The following is a 17,621-nucleotide window of genomic DNA, read 5'->3' as shown; positions in this document are numbered from 1 at the left end:
GTCATCCAATCAAAACAAATAAACTAACCAGTTAAATCTGTAAGAATATTGAATTAACTTCAACACAAGGGCTAGAAAAAGTAGTTTATTAATGGTTATCACTCAATTGGATAGCAATATCAGAAAACAAAAAACAAACATTTCTCTATCCTTTAAAATATAACAAAATAAATTTAAGAAAGACTAATTTTTGATAAAAATGCAAAAATTTAAAACAAAGTACATTATTATTTTGAATTTAAATAATATAAGTTTTATGTTTACATTATTTATGGGGTGCTAGTTAAGTTTATCCATTTTTTCATTATATTTCCTTTTCCTTGTTGCAGACTCTGAGCAAACCATTTAATTTGTCTGCTCAATGAAACCAATAAGATTAAATAGTATCACATATATAAAATTGTTTGCATAGATCCTAGCCCAGAGTAATTATCAAAAAATATTAGCTGAAACATTTAACAGACATGTTGCTATTGAGTTTATATTAATAGCATATTTCTGCAACAGTGTTTTTTATTTCCTTTTTCAAAAACTAGATCAGCTTATCCAAAGTTGTTAACAGGACTTGGTGCACACACACACAATCCACTAATGAAGATAGCTGTGAAATCCTTGCAAATGGATGGTAATTATTTTGTAATTCCACAGAAGGTAGAGTAATCATGCATTTGCACAATACATACTTGTTATATGAATAAACAATGTAGAATAAATTAATGAACAATAATAAACTATTGAACATTTTTTCTGATACAGTTTTGAAATGCTTGCACATATGAAGTTGTATAAGGAAAATGTTTCTCTAAGCAGTTTTAGGCTCAAGGTAATATGGCTTTTACATCTAGTTTTCTTACCTGACTTCAAGTGTAGAAATAAGTTCAAACAAATGCTTTGCACCTGCACAGAAAAAGAGGCCAAAAATGGAGCTGAAATATCATGGCAAAAGGGACAAGGGTTATGTAGGACAATCCTAACTCGTGGGCTCTCCATGTGTGCCAGAATAGATTAAATGCTTGAAAAGAAAGAATATGTTTTGGCAGCATTGCTAGATCTATATCCCCAGGGCAAAATTGAAGACATAGTTCCATTCAATACAGACATAGATCTTCAGAGAGATATTTTCATAAGCAAGCATTGCAGTCATTCAGCTGTGCGTGCCAAGAATATCTCATGAAACAGAGTGCAGGCCTGGAATGAACATACTGGAGAACAGAGAAGACTATTGAGACAGTAACTGCTTCAGTGACATCCAGAGCAGCAGGAGATGACAACAATGGTAGTATCAGCAGCAAAGAAAGGGCTATTTTTCCATTTATAAATGCAATTGAACATATGGCTAGCTTAATTAGGACTTTTCTCATTAACTCAGGAAAGGCAGTCTCTATCGAAGCACCCTCAACAGAAAATCTGCATGAATAACGATCTATAGGTTTGCAGAAAGACCATTTAATAAGTTGGAAACCAAGAAGTCAGCTTGGAGCATCTGTGCAACATTTGCTTATTTTTACCATATTTAGTCTCTCTCTGCTGTGTACCAACAGTCCTTTAACCACATTCAAAACTCCCATTGATAAGAATGGTTCATTTAATGCCACCTTAGTAGAATCTGCCTGTAGTTAGAAGTTGGAGCACCATTAAAAGAAAACACCGCAAAGCAGCAGAGTTGTATGAAAGAAAATGAACCTTTGCATGCTGTGACTATGTTCGTGTTCGGAGTGAAATATGAAAAATAAATGTGTAACTTTCAAATGAGGCACCATATATGCCCAGAGTGCATTCTCTTTCCTTGAACATAAATAAAGTGAATGGGAATATACTTAGTGTTCAACCTCTTAACCATACAGATGCATGTTATAATGATATCAACATATCTAGGTATAGAACATGCCATTTTTTCCTGTATATCTAAAATTTGGCATTTGGAGTGAGGTGTAAATAGAAGACTAGACAAAGAGCAGTTCCTTACAATTATAACAATTTGGTTGAATTGGACAAAGAAACAAAGGTGAATGAAGTTGTTGTTAGAGAATCAGAGGTTCAGATACATAGTTAAGGCATGAAGTAAAGAGCACTGACTCCAGACTTAGAAAACTTTGTTTCAAACATCCATCTCTCCACTTTCACCTTACACAGATTAGTTACCTACGTGGAATTCATTTTACAATCTATAAGATCGCTGTAACATGACCCTGCTTCATGGAGTCAGCCTGAGTGGTGCACATGACAGTGCATTGAAAGTATTTAACAGAAACCCTGGAGAGAAGCAAGTTTAATAGATGTGAGCTGTTATGATACCAAACATTTTGGTTCAATGTTTAAATTAGAGGATTGAAACCAACCTACTTTTATTCAGTCCTATATTTGGAGCCACAGACTCAGTGGCTCTGTACCAGAATTTCCCAACTTTTTCTGATTATCTTAACCAGCTCATGTACTTGCTGAAAACCCAGATCTCCAAGTCCTTTCCTTGGTTATTTTGATTTAATAGGAATGAGGAAGGGCACGCAAACCTCCAGGTTTTGGAAAGTTCTATATGGCGAGAATTTAAGCACATACTACAAAAAATAGATGATAACATAGAAATTATATAGGAAGTCATCTTGTTTCCTCATATTTCTCAAATATTTAAGTAAAACATAATACTAAAACTAAATACTTACATAGTTCTCTGCAATGATGAATTTTTAAAGAAGAAATAAATACCTAAACTAAATACTTACATAGTTCTCTCGATGGTGAATTTTTAAAGAAATAAATGCCTAAAACGTTCCTGAGGATAAATTGACTGCTATAAATTGCATTCACTGCAACAACAACAAACTAGTTTTAACCCTTCCTGTTATATGATTTCAAAATAACCTGAACAATCTTGAAAATCAACTTAATTCTAGACTTTCTAGTTTTAGGAAACATCTACTGAATGATTTAGACATTATAGGCTGATTGTCTTAAGATAAAGTTATTTTGTTATTGACTTTATAGATCATTGTTCTCCCTTTCATCTAAGAAAACAAAGGTCTTTGTTAACAAAACAAAGCACAGAACATCTGAGTTTGACATTAGGAGGTTAAATTCTTGCTAATAACTTAATGGAACTTCTGAGTACCTCTAATTTTCTCGTTCTTAATAAATATTTTAAAATTATTTATCTACTTGCTTGTTTATTTTTATTTTAAAGTCAGAGTGATCTGTTGGCACACTCCCCATAACACCTGAGACTGGGCCATATGGAAACCAGGAAATAAACTCCGGCAGTGTCTCCCACACAGGTGCTAAGGATGCAACTACGTGAACCATCACTTGTTGCCTCACAAGGCATCCATCAGCTGGCAGCTCAGTCAGAACCAGAAGCTGGACTGGAACCCAAGCTCTGATGTGAGAAGTGAGTATCCCAAGCAGTGGCCCTATGTACTGCACCACAATGCTTGCCCCATAACTATATTCTAATCATCTGATATGCAAGTTATTTGTTATTGTGACCTCATCAGAGTCAAAATTCATTATCTTCATTCTTCTTCAAATAAATAATACAATGGAGTATTTCAAATACCTTATGAAGTTCCAAACACACCAAAAATATTGTCTTACAAATGCAAGGTTCATTCTTATATTGCATAAAGAGGTTGCTTTCCAGGGTCTCCTTTTATTCTTACTCTCTCTGGACTTCCATAGAGTTTCTTAAAGACATTCATTTCAGCTTGTGCACCTATTTATTCAGAAATCTAATAGTCTATCAGTTGTCCTTCGAGGGGAGATTTTCTGATTTACACATCTTTAAAGATGAAACATAAAACAACAAAAATTTCTCTCTAGCCTACACAGGTCTTACTTTGGGGGTCCAACTTTTAGTCTAAATACCATGTCTTAAATATAAAATTTGCATCAGAAATGATCTAATTATTAATCTATTGGCTGTCCTTTTATGTGACACTAATTGTTAAAACAGAACGGATGGCTAATTTTTCCTTTTACTATCACCCGCATGAACACACATGAAAACACACACACACACATTCACACACCCAGAATTATTGAGATCTATCATGCCATAAGGATATTTCTACAAATAAGATTCCGCCTGCTTGGTTCTGGAAGGCTTCAAATCTACCTGTGCCTCCTTTTGATTCTAATCAGATATAATTGCTCTCAGGGGAAAACCTTGCTTTTTCTGGACAGAGTCATTATTTCTATATAAACCTCAAGCAAGTAGCAATTCTAAGCCACAAATTGGATTGCAAAGCTGATGAAGAGTTACGAGTTCAGGTTATAAAATGTTTTAAGAACAGAGAATCCAAGATTTGATAGTGGGGGGAAGAAAGAGGAATTGATGATTTCCAAGTTTAGTCAGAAAGCCAATCGCTTTCGGGAAGCAGGAAGCACAAATTTTATGGCCCAAAAATGAAAACAAATGGCGTGAGGGAGAAGATCGTTAGTGAGAGAGAGAAAATATCTCATGTTTCAGATGACAGGACGTTACTGCAACTGTCATCACTCCATTTGATTTATTCTTCAGTATTACATAAAATTTCCTATACTGACTTTTCACATTTTTATATGTCCTCTTTTCCCTACTTTTGAGTTATCACTACCTCCTACCCTACCTTGATGCTCTGTATTTTTTAATCCTTTGAGCAAACCAACTGTTGCATTGAACAGAGAAAATTAAACACAACTTCTTGAATTGATAGGAGCCATTCAAACTCATTTTTTCCACCTGTCAAAATAGTATCTGCACACTGCATGTATGTACTTTTACCTTTCCTTAGCATCTGCAATCTGAATGTGGCTTATAAATTTTCCTTGATTTCTGATTTGTTCCTGAACTCAGAGACAGTAGAACAAATGATAGCTGATTCTTTTGGATCCTCTTCCAGAGGATGGTGTTAAGATATGATGATAGTAGGGTGCCTTCGTAGACAACCTCCCTTATTGTTGTATCATTTCTGACAGATGCCACTTGAGAAACATGTGATGGCTTTGGTCATATTTTTTAATTAAATTTGATTATTTAAATTATTTGTGTCATTAAAGTTAGAAACAATTTTCATCTACCCAGGAAAGAGACACATGAAGTAGTGGCATTTTTGCTTAACACTATCAATCAATTTTTCCAACACCTTGGAATTGATTCCAGGAAGAATTAACATGTAGCTCAATATTATTCCCCCATGGGAAGAAAGCTAACAAAATGTGTGACTTGCCAAAGTTCTGGAACCTTTTTTATTTCAACATGGTCTTTCATTGTCATTTGTTATACTTTACAGTGAAGATGATAAAAATATGTATAAAAATAAATAGCCACTTGCAAATAAAGATGGAGATTTAAAAGAAAAACAACGAAAAACCTAAGTTGGAGGACTTGTATATTTTGTTCCACATTACTTCTGGCTTTCACAATTTCTGTAATATGTTTGGAAACAAATTGACAATACAAATCAATTTACTAGGTTGAATGTACAATAAAAGGTGAAACCAGTGCTATTCTATACTCAGCTTATACTGAATTGCAAGAGCCAATATTTGCATTTATTATAAACTTCATGTTCAATGACAGCATTTGGTAGATTGTAATTGGCTGTTTAGAGGGAATTTATAACACAAAAATTGGAAAATTCTATATTTGGGCTTTTGAAATATATTTATTTTTTCTGGTCAGCTGATTTTCTGAGAAGATATAAATATAGAATCACGGGATGTTAAGAAACATGTGTTAAACCTTTCCAAAATGCTCATCTTCTAATCAAGTTCAAGAAAGTCAAAAGAGACCTATTGAAAAATGAGGTCAGTGAGGATAACAAATGCTTACACCATCCATGTCTGGGTCAGGCTGAAACCAGAGGCCAGAAATTCCATCCAAATTTCCCATGTGGTTGGCAAGGGCACAGTCTGTGGTCCATCTCCCACTGTCTTCCCAGATACATTAGCAGTAGCTGGACTGAGGGTGGAGCAGCTGGTACTTGAAAGTGCATTCTGATATGAGATACAGACCCCAAGCAATGGTTTGATGCTCTTCTTCACAACCACCACCCCCCCCCAGTCAATAATTCTTATTCTAGCAAGGCCTACCCAGATTATTGCCAAATAATAAATATATTAAAAAATCTTGAGTTGATTATAGTCTTCTGTAGAAGTTCTATTTTCTATTTAAATTGGAAATATATGGAAGCAAGGGGCTTGGAAACCACTTTATTCTTACCTTTTTACACTTTATCTTCTTAAAATTCTTCAGTTTGATTTGAAAGATGACACTAGAACAAAATACTACAATATGTTCCTTTTTTTTTTTTTAAGATTTTATTTATTTATCTGACAGGTAGAGTTACAGACAGTGAGAGAGAGAGACAGAGAGAAAGTTCTTCCTGCCCAAATGACTGCATGGGCAGGAGCTATACTGATCCGAACCCAGGAGCCAGGTGCTTCCTCCTGGTCTCCCATGCGGGTGCAGGGGCCCAAGCACCTGGGCCATCCTCGACTGCTTTCCCAGGCCACAGCAGAGAGCTGGTCTGGAAGAGGGGCAACTGGAACAGAATCCAGCTCCCCGACCAGGACTAGAACCTGGTGTGCTGGTGCCTCAGGCGGAGGATTAGCCTATTGATCCACGGCGCCGGCGTTAATATAACCTTTTAATATCTCTTCTTCCAAAATAATAATTTATCCCTAATAGAACAACTTGAGGATTTCCAAAACTTTATAGTTTTTATAACCTTAATGCTACCCTTGATAATATGTAGAATATTTACATTCAAACTATATTACCTGGTGAATGCCATTCATTTCTTAAAGTATTAGTTTTTAATGCACTACTTTATTAGATAAATCAAGGCAATGTTCATCCTTTTATTATTTGTTTAGTTGGACCTCATTGCCAAAAAAGCTTGAGAATAATAAATGAAGGCTAAATTAAGCTAAGTGTATTCAACAGAAGAAAAATGAAATTCTGCATATTTTATCGGTATTTTTGCATGTATCTTTGCCTACTTTAATTAACAACTTAAAATTGGATTGAGTTACCAAATCTTTCTGTTTTCTAGCCTGTTTTTCTAGTGTGTTAGCTACTTTAATTATTGCTGATCACTGACCTGAAGCAAAGAAGCAATTTTCTTGTAAAAGTACTAATTACCAACTAAGTGCTTGGTATTTAGGGCATAAAAATCAAGGAAGAAGAGTAAGAGTTAAGATGCTAATAAAAGGAGCTTCCATTTGTTGGTATTCCTAATTTCAGAGCCCAGACATCATTTTCACTTTTTGAATTTCATGAAGAATCCCTATGCACTTTATATATTCTATCAAAATTATACAATAACCTGAATCATACTTTTAAATGTTATAATAATATAGAATAAAAATTAGCTTCCATTTTATTACTGATCCTATAGAAGCTATGTTTAATAGTAATAATAATGAAGGCAAGAAAAATTTTTTAAAGATTTGTTTATTTGAAAGTCAGAGTTGGCCGGCGCCATGGCTCAACAGGCTAACCCTCCACCTAGTGGCGCTGGCACACCAGGTTCTAGTCCTGGTCGGGGCACCGGATTCTGTCCCGGTTGCCCCTCTTCCAGGCCAGCTCTCTACTATGGCCCGGGAGTGCAGTGGAGGATGGCCCAAGTGCTTGGGCCCTGCACCCCATGGGAGACCAGGAAAAGTACCTGGCTCCAGCCTTCGGATCAGCACAGTGCGCCGGCCGCAGCACGCTGGCCGCGGCGACCATTGGAGGGTGAACCAATGGCAAAGGAAGACCTTTCTCTCTGTCTTTCTCTCTCTCACTGTCCACTCTGCCTGTCAAAAATAAAAAAAAAATTAAAAAATAAAAAGAAAGTCAGAGTTACACACAGATAGAACGAGAGGCAGAGAGAAAGAGAGAGAGATCTTCCATCTGCTGGTTCACTCCCCAGTTGGCTGCAATGGTTGGAGTTGAGCCCATCCAAAGTCAGGAACCAGGAGCTTCCTCCAGATCTTCTCACATGGGTACAGGGGCCCAAGCACTTGGGTCATCTTCTACTGCTTTCTCAGGCTGTAGCAGAGAGCTGGATCGGAAATGGACAGCTGGGACTCTAACCTGTGCCCATATAGTATGCCAGCATTGCAGGCAACGGCTGTACCTGCTACACCACAGTGCTGGCCCTAAGCAAGAAAATTAAAGTTTTAAACTCATTAAATGTAAACATTCAAAATATTTGCTTTAGTCTCATACTGTGGAATTTTTCTGACTTGATTATATTGTTGTAGCAATTAAAATTAAAACAGACTGTCAGAAAAAAGATTAACATTTTCACTGAATACATACACAAACTATATGAAAAGAACTAATGTTTAATATATGTTTGCAGTCAGATGTTTAAAAAAAATCCCAAAACAGCCTTCTTTGATTAAAGAACACTAGTAGTCATCTAATGTTAACCAAAGTATTTTAAATGGAAGCAGAATGACAAAGAGAAAAAGGGAGAGACAGAGAAACATGACAGAAATCTTACATCTGCTGGTTCTCTCTCCAAGTGTCTCCCAGGGCTGGGCCAAGTTGAAGCCAGGAGCCAGGAGCTTTATCCAGGTCTTCCACATGGGTGGCCAGGGTGAAACCTGGCCATCTTCTTGTGCTTTTTGCAGGTCATTAGCAGGGAGCTGGATTGGAAGTGGAGCAGAGAGGACACAAACCGGCTCCCATATGGGACGCCAGCATCACAGGCAGCAGCTTTACCACAACTCCAATGGCCGAGTATCTACTTTTTATGCTGTTCATTTTTTTTTCTTTTTAAACATTTGTGTCCTTGTTAAGAAATCTTTTCTATACCAAATTTGTATCTTCTAAAACCTTTATGACTTTATCTTTTGCATTGGTTTGAAAGGGGACAAACTTGTTAAAACAAGTGTGAAATATTTAAATAGAAATTGTAAGATATAAAATAAAAGTGAGAAGTAGGAAAGGCCTTTATACACTGCAAAGGTAGAAATCTGGAAGAAAAATTGATGGGGAGGGGACCAGTAGCTTAATGGGTTAATTCTCCACTTAGGATGCCTGCATCTCACATCAGAGTGCCTGGTGGATTCCCAGGTACTCCGCTTCTGATCCAGATTTTTATTAATGAGCACTCTCGGAAGCAACAGATAATCACTCAGGTACCAGAGGCCCTGCCATCCATAGGAGACTTGAACAGAGTTCCAGGATCTTGGCTTTAGCCTGATCCATTGCAGGCTATTGTGGGTATTAATAGATTGTAGACCCTCTCTCCCTCTTTCTTTTTTTCTTTCTCTCCTTTCCTTCTCTCTGTCTGCATTTCAGATAAATAAAAATAAATACATACAAATTTAAAACAAATAAGGCCAAGACATGTGTTGACTGAAATCTTAATTCAAAAGTTAACTACATATATTTATTAACATTACATATAACTAATATTAAAGCTAGAAAGCTTTAAAAAGCTCAAAATATAAACATGTTTTATCAAATAAACCAGCTGATTATCCAACCAACCATAAAACCTTACTTAAAAAAGGGTCTACTTCTAGTATTTTGAATACAGAACTATAGTTCTTTTCCATAAGCAAAAAAAAAAAAAAAAAAACATGGAGCAAAATTAGTTTTATATAAGTCTATGGTTTACAAGATGAGATACAAGATATTTTACAAGATATTTTTAAAGAAATTCTCCAAGCTATTTGGGTTGCTTATACAGATTTACAGAATTAAAGAGGTCTATGGTCACAGATTTTTTGTGTGAAACTTAATAAAACTAGTTTAATTCTTATATCAAGGAAGAATTATACTAAATGATCTATAGTCTCTTCTAGTTCTAAAGTTTTGATTACATTGTTCTGCTAAAAAAAAAAACAGCTAAGATTGTTTCTCAAACAACATTATCTAACTAGGCAATATCAGTCCTGAATTAAACACATTTTTATCCTTTTTGGCTTACTCCCTCCTAGTCAGGTATTAATGGAATACAAATATCACATATTTTACTCAATTCTTTTTTTTTTTTGACAGGCAGAGTGGATAGTGAGAGAGAGAGACAGAGAGAAAGGTCTTCCTTTGCCGTTGGTTCACCCTCCAATGGCCGCTGCGGCCGGCGCACCGCGCTGAGCCGATGGCAGGAGCCAGGTGCTTCTCTTGGTCTCCCATGCGGGTGCAGGGCCCAAGGACTTGAGAAAGTAGTTCTTATGCATCATTATGAGTCAACAGCTATATATCGAATTGTTTAGCAAAAGCAGTCAGATCAGGTGGCATCACACAGCAGGAGGCAATGTTAACTTGGTTAATGTTGATAGAGCTGCTCCAACTGCCTTCTGTCCAGATCAGAGGTCTCTATGGCAACAATCTTTTTTGCTTCCTAGTAGGCTTTCTCATTCCTCCCAGTAGGGCAGTAAATGTTCCAAGGAGAGATTAACTCCATAGTCAATAAGAGGTGAAGTAAGGATTACAGAACGCAGCTGTGCAACTCCAAGGACGGAACAGGCCATGTCAACTGCATTTCTGGTTGATGATGAAGAGTTTGATCCAACAAAGAGCGGTTTTACAGAAACTTTCATTTCTTCTATTTTTTTCCGTCGGGATTTATCTTCTCTACTGCATGAGACATAGTGCAGTCCAAGACACCTGGAAACTCCCTCATCAAATCTGGGCTGATTTGGGAACTCCATTCGTTCAAGGTCTTCTGGATACAATCTCAAAGCTCCTTGTGTGCATGGACGGGCACTTCTTCCGCAATGGCCCCAGTCCAGTAGGCTCCCCATCTGCAGGTGCAAGGTGCAGGCCAGCGCCAGAATGCCTGGCCGAGGCCAAGCAGCTGTCCGTGCCCATGGTAGCAGTCACCTTATGGGGCCCAGCAGCCACAGGGCCGCAGGTAGCTGGGTGGGTGCCTGGCCGAGGCTGAGCAGCTGTCTGTGCCCATGGTAGCGGTTGCCATATGTGGCCCCAGATAGTTGGGTGGGTGTCTTTGCGGGCGGCTAAGGCAGCCTTCCCACAGGATGTGGTGTGGGGGGCTCTAGAAGGGAGCGCGAGGCTGCCACCCCCTTGCTGATGCCTGGTCTGTGCACCACTCGGCAGATTGAGGCCAAGGCAGCTGAAAGGTTACCCGAGCAGGAGGCGATGGTGGCTGTGGCTGCATTGCAGCTTCGACTACCACAGCAGCTGCTGGAGAGTTGACTCCAAGTTTAGGGAGCTGTTTCTGGGAGGATAATCACCATAATTTCTTTATCCAGTCTTCAGTTGATGGGCATCTGGCTTGATTCCATATCTTAGCTGTTGTAAATTGAGATGAAGTATTGAAGAAGGCCACCTTCAGTTTCTAGAAGCCAGTCCAAATTCCTTGAAGCTATCCATGTTTCCTTGGGAAATGATCTAGCCACAACATAGCCATTTAATTCAACAAATGTGCAACCAGGTTCTCTAACTCCACAGGTTAGGGGGGAGGCTGGTGTGTTGTTGATAGCGACATTCCAATGCTTTCCTAAACACAGCAGCCTGTTCGTGAAAATGGCATAGAATGACTTTTGCCTTGTTCTGTTAGGAATAAGAGGCGAGTCGCATTCATAGTCAAAGATAAGGCAAACATAAGTGGTGAACATTACTTGGTGAGAACAATTGGAGGCTATTCTAGTCTAATCTCCACAGTAAGAGATGTTACATCTTACCATCTGAAACAGACTCAATTGAAAGTTTTTTTTCAACTTTATGTACTTTAACATGTTTTCTATTGACTGGAAATACCAAAAGTTTTAAAATATTTACTAAATTGCAGCTATTTTATGTGTTTTGTTTTTGACATCTGAAAACTAGTCAATCAGATCATTTCTGTAGCTTCCATAACTTCTCACACTGATACTGATTTTCTTATGCCTCTCCTCTTGCTCAATATGAATAGAATTTGTTTCTTTTCTAATTTAAAGTTATGAAGAAAGTAATTCGATGTACATACACCCATAATCTATTTTCCTGGTGAGAGTCCTGAGTTGAAAAGAATGCTTGGAGCCAGCGCTGTGGTGTAGTAGGCATCCCATATGGGCACCATTTCGAGTCCCAGATGCTCCACTTCCAGCTCCCTGCTGATGGCCTGGGAAAGCACAAGATGGCCCAAGGGCTTGGGACCCTGCACCTGTGTAGGAGACCTGCATGAAGCTTCAGATCAACTCTGGTCATTTGCAGCCATCTAGGGAGTGAACCAGCAGGTAGAATATCTTTATCTCGGTCTCTCCCTCTCCTGAAGCCAGTATCCAGGAGCCTCCTCCATGATTCCCACACGGGTGCAGGGGCTCAAGGACTTGGGCCATCCCCCACTGCCTTCCCAGGCCACAACAGAAAGCTGGATCAGAAGTGGAACAGTTGGAACTCGAACCAGCACACACATGGGATGCAGACATTATAGGCGACAGCTTCACCCAATACACCACAATGCTGGCCCTGAAGAATCTATTTTTAAATGTTAGTAATTGTTGACAGATAATTGCAACTTTTCAACACCTAATTAGAGGTGTTGTCACAGCTAAAATATGTTTTTCTCATAACTACAAAATATATCTTGCATTATAGTGGGCTTTGTGCTGTTAGCACTATTATAATTAGTCTATAGGTTAAAGAAGCAATCGCTTCTCGGCCTTTTGGCTAAGATCAAGTGTGAAGAAGCAGCTATCCAGAAAACCTAATCATGAATTAAGTTTGCATAATTAAAAAAGATTTTGATATAAGCTTGTATTTGAAATTTAATTTTTTCTCTTAAGTATATTATCCTTTTTAAATGACTGAAAGATTAAGAGAACATTACATATTTGTTGACAATCACTTTTAGCAAAGCTCACAAGAACTTCCACCCTACCCTCCTTCCTGCCCATTCTCCAACCCTTCCTTCCTCCTCCCTCTCTCATTCAACTAATCTATCATCTAACTAAGCTATCCATCTATCCATCATGGTTAGTTCTCCAATCAGAAAAAGAATAACACATAGTCAACGTGGAAGTTCTCTCCTCCCTTCAGAGAAAGGTACCTCCATCTTTGATGGCCCTGTTCTTTCTACTGGGATCTCACTCACAGAGATCTTTCATTTAGGTCTTCTTTTTTTTTTTTTTTTTTTCCAGGGTGATGGCCCATTCTTTCCACTGGGATCTCACTCACAGAGATCTTTCACTTAGGTCTTGTTTTTTTTCCCCCAGAGTTTTTGGCTTTCCATGCCTAAAATACTCTCATGGGCTCTTCAGCCAGATCTGAATGCCTTAAGGGCTGATTTTGAGGCCAGAGTGCTGTTTAGGACATCTGCCATTCTATGAGTCTGCTGTGTATCCCATTTCCCATGTTGGATGGTTCTCTCCCTTTTTAATTCTATCAGTTAGTATTAGCAGACACTAGTCTTGTTTATGTGATCCCTTTGACTCTTAGACCTATCAGTATGATCAATTGTGAACTGAAATTGATCACTTGGAATAGTGAGATGGCATTAGTACAAGCCACTTTGATGGGATTGAACTGGAATCCCCTGGCACATTTCTAACTCTACCATTTGGGGCAAGTCCGATTTACTCTTATATTTAACAGGGAGCACTTTTCAGTTAAATTTAAACACCTAAGAATAATTGTGTGTTAATTAAAGAGTTCAACCAATAGTGGCCGGCGCCGTGGCTCAACAGGCTAATCCTCCGCCTTGCGGCGCCGGCACACCGGGTTCTAGTCCCGGTTGGGGCACCGATCCTGTCCCGGTTGCCCCTCTTCCAGGCCAGCTCTCTGCTGTGGCCAGGGAGTGCAGTGGAGGATGGCCCAAGTGTTTGGGCCCTGCACCCCATGGGAGACCAGGATAAGCACCTGGCTCCTGCCATCGGAACAGTGCGGTGCGCCGGCCGCAGCGCGCTACCGCGGTGGCCATTGGAGGGTGAACCAACGGCAAAAGGAAGACCTTCCTCTCTGTCTCTCTCTCACTGTCCACTCTGCCTGTCAAAAAAAAAAAAAAAAAGAGTTCAACCAATAGTACTAAGTAGAACAAAAATATACTAAAAGGGATAAAGTATTAAGTTGTTCATCAATACTCAGGACATGGGCTGATCAAGTCACTGTTTCTCATAGTGTCCATTTCACTCTACAGGTTTCCTTTTTGGTGCTCGGTTAGTTGTCACCGATAAGGGAGAACATATGATATTTGTCCTTTTGGGACCGGCTTATTTCACTCAGCATGATGTTTTCCAGATTTCTCCATTTTGTTGCAAATGACCGGGTTTCATTGTTTTTACTGCTGTATAGTATTCTATAGAGTACATGTCCCATAATTTTTTTTTTTTTTTGACAGGTGGAGTGGACAGTGAGAGAGAGAGAGACAGAGAGAAAGGTCTTCCTTTGTTATTGGTTCACCCTCCAATGGCCGCCACGGCGGGCGCATTGCGCTTATCTGAAGCCAGAAGCCAGGTGCTTCTCCTGCACCATGCAGGTGCAGGACCCAAGGACTTGGGCCATCCTCCACTTCACTCCCAGGCCATAGCAGAGAGCTGGCCTGGAAGAGGGGCAATCGGGATAGAATCCGGAGCCCCGACCGGGACTAGAAGCTGGTGTGCCGGCGCCGCAGGCGGAGGATTAGCCTATTGAGCCACGGCACCGGCCCCCATAATTTTTTTATCCAGTCTACTGTTGATGGGCATTTAGGTTGATTCCAGGACTTAGCTATTGTGAATTGAGCTGCAATAAGCATTAAGGTACAGACAGCTTTTTTGTTTGCCAAGCCTGCTGGTCCCAGTTTATTTGCACTTAATAAATAACATGACTTCTGGAGGAAAAATAGATTTGTTTTAGATACTCTTGCCATATTGTGCCTGATTGGTTTTCCTTTAGAAAGTGTTTTAATTCCTTAGTGTCAGGATTATTTTGTTATTGAATTTGAATTATTAAACTACACACGTTTAGTGAGCTAAACTATTTTCTCTTTTAAAAATATGTATTTATTTATTTGAAATTCAGAGCTACACAGAGAGGAGAGGCAGAGAGAGAGAGGTCTTCCATTTGCTGGTTCATCCCCCAATTGGCCGCCACCGCTGGAGCTGTGCTGATCGGAAGCCAGGAGCTAGGAGCTTCTTCCGGGTCTCCCATGTAGGTGCAAGGGCCCAAGGACTTGGGCCATCTTCTACTGGTTTCCCAAGCCATAGCAGAGAGCTGGATCAGAAGTAGAACAGCTGGGTCTTGAACCAGTGCCCATATGGGATACTGGCACTTCAGTCCAAGGCGTTAACCCACTGCGCCATATTGCTGGCCCAGAACCAAACTATTTTCCTTGCAATGAAACCCCAGGGGAAAGCTCAGGAGTCCACACTGTAAATAAACATTCAGTCATATTAACATTAAGAGTAAAATTATATTGAACTTGTATCAGCTCATAAACTGGCAAGCCATACCGCAAATGATGCTGTTTGTATGTCTAGGCTTTTAAGAGCAGTTGTGTGTCACATGTAACGAGAAAACATTTTTTTTTTTTTTCAGGGAAATATCTTCTCTGTTAACCAAAGAAGTTTTAGTTTGTTTTTTTTTTTTTAATCCTCTGCTGCTGTGTTATTCCTGACAAAATAAATTGGAAGATTCACAGTAAATTCAAGCACGTGAAAAGTTAGGACAAATCTTTACATTTGAAATCCATTGAATATAAAAACCATACTATCTCATACACCTACATACACATATGCATACACACACAAGGAGTATATTGGTTGACCTGAAAAATATGGAGAAGGATTTTGTCACTTTAGTTTTTACATGCATGTGATAATGCTTCACTAAAATTAGGAACATTATTTTGTTCAAATTTTTGCATAACATTAATATACTACAAAAGTTCTCTTAATTAGTCTGTGATCAATTCTGGAGTAACTGAGAGACAAGGGCTGGTATAATGATACAGCAGGTTAAGTTACCACTGATAATGTCATCATTGCATATTGGAGATCAGTTTCTGTGCTACTTAACCAACTTCTGATCTAGTTTCTTGTTAATGTATTTGAGAAGCCATCAAAAGATGCCTAACAAACCTGAGCCACTGATACCCATGTGGGAGATGAGGAAGGAATTCCTGACTTCTAATTTACGCCTGATCTAGACCAGACTGTTGCCACCATTTGTGGAGTGAATCAATGAAAGGAAGATCTCTCTTTGAGAGTCCCAATGTCCTTAGCTTAGTTTTCTGCATTTAACATAAAAACATATAGTGAAAGTAACTTAATAAATATTTGGATATAATTTCCATATGGAAACAGATGAAAACATACTAGGAAATTGAGGCTAAGATATGATTGGCAAATGAGACATATATAATTTGAATGTCCTAAAAAGATAATATATGTATTTATTTATAGATTAGAAACATCTGTGGAGAAAAACTCTGAAATAGAAGCTAAGAAGATGACATTTACACAGAAACATTTCAACATAAAAAAGTTTGCAATACATAGTTTAACAAGTCTAATGTATGTGTAGTTATAATTAAAAGGGAGAGAAAATTGTGGGAACAATTTTTGAAAAAATAGTGAATTTTAAAAACTCCCCAATTAATTGAAGTCTGTTTCAATTATGCAATGGACATGAATTTTGCAAAGGTTTATCATTAAATGAAAACTAGATGTAGAAATATCGTACTAAAACTGGTGAAAACCATAGATAATAAAGAGCAAATCTTAAACAGTCACAGAAGAAACACAGCAAGAATAACATTGACAGCAGACTTCTCACAGGACCAATGGTATTAAAAAAGTATGGAATAGCCATAATATGTGAAGTGAAAATGGAAAATTTATATTTCTACTAGCAATGGAACATCTTTCAACTAGTGACATTAGAAGGCCCACTCTAAATGAAATACTGATGGTTTCCAGGATGGAGAAAAATGGTGGCAGATGCTTGTTTGGGAATTCTGAAAACAAAGAACAAATGAAAAGTATAATGTGAGTCAATATTAAAATGATCAAGGAAAAGAAGAGCTAACAGACTTTTATCTGTAATTTTTTCAAAATTCATGCATAATTTTCTTTATTAATACACATTTTCCTCATACTTTCTAAAAATATTTCACAGACTGGAACATCTCAACTACTAATGACTAGCTAGAAAATAAAATATTTGGAAACATGATATTTAAAAAGTTGTTCAAATGAGACCATTAGTATTGGCTCTGATTCAGTACAAATTCTGTCTTTATTAAAAGAGAAAATTTGGACAAAGAGACCTGGAGTTTTATGTGTACAAATAAAACAATTTTGTTAGGTCACAAGTAGAAGACAGTGTTCTACAAGCCAAGAAAGAGGTCTCAGAAAAAGTTAATAATAAATAAATTAATTAATTAAAAAAAACAGAGTGTTGACACCTTGACCTTGTATTTCTGTAGTCTGTGTTCCTTTGGCAGCCCTACCCTAGCAAATTAATACAGAATAACTTCTAGAAAATTGACTTTCAAAATCATTTATTTGATGGTGGAATGAGAAGAGTAACAAGGAACTGAAATTGAGAAATTAATATAGAAAGAAGAGTCTTTAAACAATTAAATTAAACAATTCATTTAAACAATGAATTACCCTGAGAAATGAGATGCAGCTCAAACATTAAATGTCATTTTTACTCCACCAAAGTTGAAAAATTTTCACTGAGAAAATTCAAAATATGTGTGATAAAGAGACCTGCA

General features: G+C 38.0%; 1 pseudogene; it reads right to left on the bottom strand.

The window, feature by feature from the left end:
- Positions 1-10,792, bottom strand: part of LOC133775092 (glutamate--cysteine ligase regulatory subunit-like) — a 43,444-nt pseudogene extending 32,652 nt beyond the window's left edge.
- Between the last annotated feature and the right edge of the window lie 6,829 nt (positions 10,793-17,621).

Source organism: Lepus europaeus, chromosome 16 (assembly GCF_033115175.1).
Source record: "Lepus europaeus isolate LE1 chromosome 16, mLepTim1.pri, whole genome shotgun sequence".
Classification (NCBI taxonomy): Eukaryota; Metazoa; Chordata; class Mammalia; order Lagomorpha; family Leporidae; genus Lepus; species Lepus europaeus.
This window is presented reverse-complemented; position numbering and strand designations above follow the sequence as displayed.